The sequence below is a fragment of the Aplysia californica genome, unplaced genomic scaffold (genome assembly GCF_000002075.1).
Source record: "Aplysia californica isolate F4 #8 unplaced genomic scaffold, AplCal3.0 scaffold00227, whole genome shotgun sequence".
In the NCBI taxonomy this organism is placed as follows: domain Eukaryota; kingdom Metazoa; phylum Mollusca; class Gastropoda; order Aplysiida; family Aplysiidae; genus Aplysia; species Aplysia californica.
The window spans coordinates 67,618-74,853 of NW_004797497.1; the positions used below are offsets into that span (position 1 = coordinate 67,618).

General features: G+C 43.8%; 1 protein-coding gene across 1 annotated transcript in view; it reads left to right on the forward strand.

Annotated features, from left to right (window-relative positions):
- The first annotated feature begins 5,374 nt into the window (after positions 1–5,374).
- Positions 5,375–7,236, forward strand: part of LOC101852025 — a 32,413-nt gene continuing 30,551 nt past the window's right edge. Inside the window, exon 1 of the mRNA XM_013083360.2 lies at positions 5,375–5,833. The gene's annotated coding sequence lies outside the window, so the exon portion shown is untranslated. The remainder of the gene's footprint in view (positions 5,834–7,236) is intronic.

Consider the following 7,236-nt stretch of genomic DNA (forward strand, 5'->3'; position numbering starts at 1 on the left):
GGAGACATGAGTTCAATTCCTGATGGGGAGAATTTTTATCAGATACCCCAGTCAAGTCTTCTGCTGGGACGTACTAATATCCCTCTCTCTCTCTCTCTCTCTCTCTCTCTCTCTCTCTCTCTCTCTCTCAGCCCGGGTTGACTATGACAGGAAGGGTTGAAGTTAAAGCCCGTCTCCTCGCCTCCAAGATTATCTAAATGTTGTCAATGGGGGCGTAAAAACGCCTAACAAATACTTTTTTTAAAGCATGACACTGCGTCGAGAGAGAACCACGATCAGCAAGCCGCAGACCCTTTCAAGTGGGCGGGTGCTCGGGTGTGGTTTGCTCCTTCTTTCCTATAAAACATCTATCGTCCTTATCTCTCCTCCTTCTTTTCTGTGTATGTTGCTCTCTTGTGACACATCTATTCTTCGGCACTTATATTACCTTATTGTGTTGCAAGTGCCGTAAAACTCTTACTAAAACTTAAACTAAAACCCTTTCATGGATCCTGGAGAGGAAGGAGGAGCAGCTATAGCATTATGCCGCCAGCAATGATGCCTATTCTTCAATCAAGTAAGTACCAAGTAAGTAAGTAAGTAAATAATCCTCTGTGGGTGGTTGGCGGGTGCCCTGTTTTGGTCAGTGTTTTACAGCGCTTGCAACTGAATAAGGTCATACGATGAGCACAAGGGACTCACCATACATTTTCAGTTGATAGGAAATTTTGAATTTTTGCCCGGGTGGCGGCCAAAGCCTACTCTTATCGATTTTAGACCTCCAAGGGATCTTTAACGTGCGCAACTTGCACACGGGCCCTCCGAGATTTTTTGCCCTTGTCCGAGAAGGCTAGGTGTAGATCTTTCCTACCAGAAGATCTCTGGTGTGGTTTGTTCCTTCTTTCCCATCGAAATCAAACTTCTGTCGTCCTAATCTCTTCCTTCTCTTCTTTGGATGTTCATCACCCGGTGCCTTGCCGACTGGCGTGGGCGATCATGAATCTCTACTTCCTGCGTTGCAGTGATTGTGTCTGTCGTTCTTGCTGTTCCCAGCCTTGCTGTCAACCTGTCCCATATATTTTCCCTCTGTCTGCCTCTGCCTCTCTTTCCATCAAACTTGCCTGCTGTTACAATGTTCTCCAATCCTTATTTCCACATTGTGTGTCCAATGAACTTTGCCTGTCGCTTTTGTATTCGTCCTAAGCAATTCGCTCTTTCTAGAAACTCCTCTAATCTTCGGCACTTGACTTATGACCCATTTGTGCTGCAATTGCCGTAAAATTCTTACTAAACTAAAGAGCAGACTGAGAACACAAGTTCTGAAACAACTTGAGTCGACGTTTAGCTTATTGGACCAACTGCTACTAGATGGGGCCCCTCATCCAAACTCTTTTTTGTTTTTGTAAAGTGTTTTACGCGCTCGCAACTGCATAGGTCATATGAGCGCGCGGGACACACCTAATATTTTCAGTTGGTAGGAAATTTCGAATTTTTGCCCGGGTGGCGGCCGAAGCCTACTCTTACCGATTTTAGACCACCAAGGGATCTTTAACTTGCGCAACTTGCACACGGGCCCTCCGAGATTTTTCGCCCTTGTCCGAGAAGGCTAGGTGTAGATCTTTCCTACCAGAAGACCAGGGGTGTGGCAGAAGATCAGGGGTGTGGCAGAAAGACAGCAGTAAGGAGGAGCCAAGGAGTAGCAGTAGAAAGGCTGCAGAAAGAGTCAGGAGCCCAGAGGAGGGGGCAAAGGAGGTGAGAGGGTGGGGGCAGAAAATGGAAATGAGAGCAGACAACAGAACTTTGCTAGAGAGCAGGAAAGGAGGTGAAAGGAGACAATTTTAGAGAAGAAAATGTTTCGCTCGCTACCCGGATTCGAACCCGGGACCTTTGAATGAGAGGCCAACACCTTAACCTCTAGGCCACGAGAGCCCCCATCCAAACTCTAAGAGACCCATTTTCTTTTCTAGTTAAGAAATAGGAAGGAGAAAAGTGACAATAATAATAAATGATAGCAATAATAAATGTCACATAAAACACATTTCCGCAAAGATTTTGCTCAAAGCGCTTTCCAATAATACAAAGAACACATTCACTGGATTCACCATGCGCTTCCACAATAGAAATCCCCAGCCCCTCTCTGTCTGTCTGTCTGTCTGTCTGTCTGTCTATCTGTATCTCTCTGTCTCTCTTTCTCTATCACACACGCTCTTTCTCTATCACACACGCTCTCTCTCTCTCTCTCCCTCTCTCTCTCATACACACACATATATCCCTTCATTCTCTCTCCTTCCTTAAACAGAAACGGAGCCAAACCTACTTGTATAAAGCCCTTCCATAAACAAACATACTTGTTAACGTGTTTCCTCTCTCGACATACAGGATGTTATGTCAATACATGCATTATGACTGGCGATATTTATTCTGCTGTTCTCTACAAACTTTGGGTGTGGACCAGGGGACCCGGAAAAAAGGTCTCAGTGAAACGACAACTACATTCATACTGCATATTTGTACTTTTTGTAATAAAGCCAAGCCTGCCTACAAAATTTGATAGGAGATGTTTAACGTAAGTGTTCTACGGCGCTCGCAACTGCATAAGGTCATATTATGATGAGCGCGCGGGACTCTAAACATTTTCAGTAGGTAGGAAATTTTGACTTTTGCCCTGGTGGCGGCCTAAGCCTACTCTTTATCGATTTTAGACCACAAAGGGATCTTTAACGTGCGCAACTTGCACACGGGACCTCCGAGGTTGTTCGCCCTTGTCCGAGAAGACTAGGTGTGTAGATCTTTCCTACCAAAAGATCAGGGGTATGGTTGAAAGACAGCCTGTAAGAAGGAGCCAAGGAGTAGCAGTAGAAAGGCTGCAAAAAGAGTCAGGAGTCAAGAGGAGGGGGCAAAGGAGGTGAGGGGGTGGGCGCAGAAAAAGGAGACGAAATCAGATGACAGAACATTGTTAGAGAGCAGGAAAGGAGGTGAAAGGAGAAAATTTAAGAAAAGAAAATGTTGCGGTCGCTATCCGGATTCCGAACCGAGACTTATTTAATGAGAGGCGAACACCTTAACCTATAAGCCACGAGAGCCCCCGTTTTGCCTTTCATTTCGTCGCCTGGGAACGCTTCTAAGTACCAAAGTTGTTGGGGGGGGGGGGGTAATTGATTGTTTGGTTTGGGTTTTTTTTAATTTAAGAGAAGAGAGTGGCGGCCATGACAGTACACAATCTAGGATGTTACAGTTTCGTAAGTCTGTGGGTTGTTGCCACCTCGGGCTGAATGGGGAAAAATAAAATCTTGAAAAAGAACAAAGGAAAAGCTGAACGGGGGTCCAGCCAAAAGGACGGATAAGGATCAGAAACAAAACAGACTGTCAGGAGGGTGTGACCACAAATTACTCTTGTCTTAACGACGACACGGCGATCATAAATCGTCGTCGTGTCCAGGAATTGCCTGTGCAATAAACTGCAGAGATTCGAAAATTTATGGCCGAGTGTACTTAATAACTGAGCTCCTTTTAGTGCAGAGTGGGGGTCTGTCTGGTGTTTGTGGGTCACGCAGAGCTATGGCTGTTGGGACCGGCATTAGCATGTTTGTTTAGTTTTTAGTTTAGTTTTAGTAGAGTTTTTTACGGCGCTCGCAACTGCATAAGGCCATATGAGTGCCAAGGGATGAATTGAGTGTCAAGAGAGAAGTCCATGCAGGGAATCAGGCTTACTCTGCTCACCTTTCTAGCTTCAAGGGCACAAAGTCTTCTTCGACTATCAAGGCACCCCGGAAATAGAGGGTCACAAGAGTGTGACAAACATACATAAGAAGTAGAGGACTTTTACTTTACTTTTCCGATCCAGCGGCCATCTGGGTTCTAGCTCTTCGGCCTGTCGATTGGCAGTGAATTTACGGGTTTTTATCAGCTGTGTTTTGTCGCTGCGCTGTATAAAGTATTTCCGATATCTGGGGAGGCAGGTAAGTAGACGCTACGCAGGTCGCAAAGTGCAGGGAAGGTAAAGAGATGGTGTGATACTGTTTCATCCTGGCAGTCACACAATGGGGAGTCAGGTGGGGTATCCTTGTGGATTCTATTTAAATACGAATTCAGTGGGATATATTGTGTTCGCAGACGAAAGATATAGACCTGTTCTCTTCTACTGAGGGAATTAGTGCGTTATTTGAGTTGGGAGCAGTCATGAGTTCAAATACAGCTCTTCCACTTTTCCCAATGCCCACCCATTCAGCCACTGTTCCCTGGTATTGCATTTGATGATGTTCTTGACTGTCTGTTGTGATACTGGGTTTTGAGGTTGTGTCTGTGATGCTACCTTCTTGGCAAGGGTGTCTCCTCTCTCGTTTTCTGGGATGTTGCTGTGGTCAGGTATCCACTGTAAAGTCAGGTCGACAGCATAGGTCTGCATGAAAGTGTTAGTTGTTTGAGCCACAGATAGGCAAGCTGGGCTTTCAAAATTCAAGTTTTCCGAAGCTTGGAGTACTGATTTTCCGTCTGTGAAGATTACAGTATCCTTGATTTTGTCTGGGTATAGTGAAAATGTTGGTCAGGTGGAGGATTGCTGCTTCAATGGCGATAGCCTCAGCTTCGTAATTTGTACAAGAAGTACCACAGGCATCAAATAGTTCTTCACACGTCTTGTCATGATGTTCTGTTCTTGTTCCAAAGCCAGCATTAATTGTTCCCTGGAAGGCTGACCCATCAGTGTCAATATGGATTGAATCACTAGGGTAGGAGTCAATTGTTTTGAGAGCTGTGGTCTTCCGTTCTACTGGGTCACATTTCTTTTTCACTGACTCCTTTATGAGGGAAGTCTTGATGTTGACGTTCTTGATGTTAGTGTTTGGTGAGAGTTCTGGTCTTAAGGATTTCAGCATTTCTCTGTTACATAGAAGATGGTGTTTCTCTACTAATTCGGTGGCTGTGTCGAGTATTGATCATCCGTGGATTCGTTTCTTTGGTTATCTCTGTTCAATGATCTTTCTGTTTGGGTGGTTTTTCTCTAGCCTTTTGTAGCGCTCACTCATCTCCACGACTGCTGCCTCTCTCCGCCGGTCCAAGGGTTCCAGGCTTGTGTGAATTTTGCAAGCTGCAGTTGGGGGGGGGGAGGGATCTCAAAGCTCCTGAGATAAATTGTACAGCTTGATTCTGAATTTTGTCAAGAGACCTCTGAGTTGGTCTGCTGCAGATTGTCTGTAGGGTTAAGTTTTATTCCCTGGCAGAGCGTACATAGCCAACATATAGCTGTCTGAGTTCATCCTTGTCCACTCCCCATGAGGTGCCCGCCAGCCGTCAGAGAAGGTTATGTCTCTTGTTTGTCTTAGTCTTCAGGTTACTGATATGACTTTTGCATGAAAACTGCCTGTCCAGCTCGATCCCGAGGTAGGCTGGGTTTTCAACTTTTTTCGAATTTGGTTCCTGCAAGTGAGATGGTGATATTTTGCTTTGCGACCTTGTGACTTTTCGTAAACACGGTGTAGATTGTCTTGGTACAATTGCCTTTAGTTTCCACTTTCAGCAGAAGTTGTCAAATACATCTAGGTCATCGTTAAAAGTCATGCACTGATGCCAGCTTGTTTACTTGAATGCCAGATGGCTATGTCATCGGCATATAAAGGACCTTTTCCGATTTCGGTATCTCAGGCAGGTCGTTGATGAAAACAAGGAAAAGTGAGCAGCTCAGTGAGGGACCCTGGGGTAAGCCCTGCTCCAGTACAGCTTTGGATGACACACCATTGTTCATCCTGGTCTGGATTGTCCTGTCTGTAGTAAAGAAGGTCTTCACCCATCTGTAGAGTTTCCCGTGGATTCCTGTCTGTGTCATCTTCCATAGGAGGCTTTTACTCCATGCCCTGTCGTAAGTAGAAGAAAAAATGACGATAGTAAGGATAAGGAAAGAAAAAGCAGCAGTTGCCAGGTAGCAGTTCAGGCTCAATGACATTGACGAATCAGCCCATTTACAATTACAATTCTATTGTGCATAGAACATGTTTATGTCCCCCCTTTGGGAATGGCCTAAAGACACTTAAGTCAGTATAGCACCGCCCCGGGCGTGATAGCATGTTTGTGAAATGCATTATACTCGTATAATTGTATAATAATTATAACAATAATAATAATTGTGATAAGGATAATAGTAGCAATAATAATAGGGAGTGCTTACTTAGGCCGCATATGGCCTAAATAAGGTAAGGGAGGGGGGTTTAGCTTATTTAGGCCACATGTGGCCTAAATAAGATAACCCTAATAATATACCGCCCTACGAATGCATTTGCCTAAATAACTACGACAGAAGGTCTCTGTGAAGCAGTATTTTCCCCTAACCAAATGGTAGTATGAGGACCTTTATATTACCTTTTGAAATTTCCAATATACATGAATAAGCTTATAATATTTCGATCAGCCTTTCAATGAAGACTGTATGCCGCTTTTTCTCACTAAACGGTTAAGTGAAGGGGAAACTTCGGCGCTTTCGTAGCTTTCAATAATTCAATAGGCTGTCTTAGCCATGCAAATTTTTTTCTAAAGCAGATCTAAGTTACACACGTTTATTATTGTCCATTCTTATATAGTGAAAAGCTTAAGGCATGCGAACCATGTTACTGTAAAAAAAAAAAACGGTTTTGAGGGAAAAGGAGTGTGTCTGTGTGTGTGTGTGTGTGTGTGTGTGTGTGTGTGTGTGTGTGTGTGTGTGTGTGTGTGTATGTGTGAGAACGCGAGTGCGCGCATGCGCAGAAAGGACAACTAGCCGAAGGCGGAAGTGTGTGAATCAGAGCAGAAGACATCCCGTCGGCCCCCGCTCCGAGTCCCTACCAATCAGATTAAGGCTGAATAATTAATTACCACAACCAGCATCCTCTTCCGCGGCTTGTTCCGGGGCTGAGTTGGCTCCCCTTGTCTGAGAACTCACGTAGGCCTGGTTACTGTTCTTACTTGTGTTCTTTTTGGTTCTTCCTCTTCTTCTTGGGTTTTTTTCTTGTTCTTGTTCTTGTTCTTATTATTCTTCTTGTTCTTGTTCTTATTATTCTTATTATTCTTCTTGTTCTTGTTCTTATTATTCTTATTATTCTTCTTGTTCTTGTTCTTATTATTCTTATTATTATTCTTGTTCTTGTTCTTATTATTCTTATTATTATTCTTGTTCTTGTTCTTATTATTCTTATTCTTCTTCTTGTTCTTCTTCTTCTTATTCTTCTTATTCTTCTTGTTCTTGTTCTTATTATTCTTCTTGTTCTTGTTCTTATTATTCTTATTATTCTT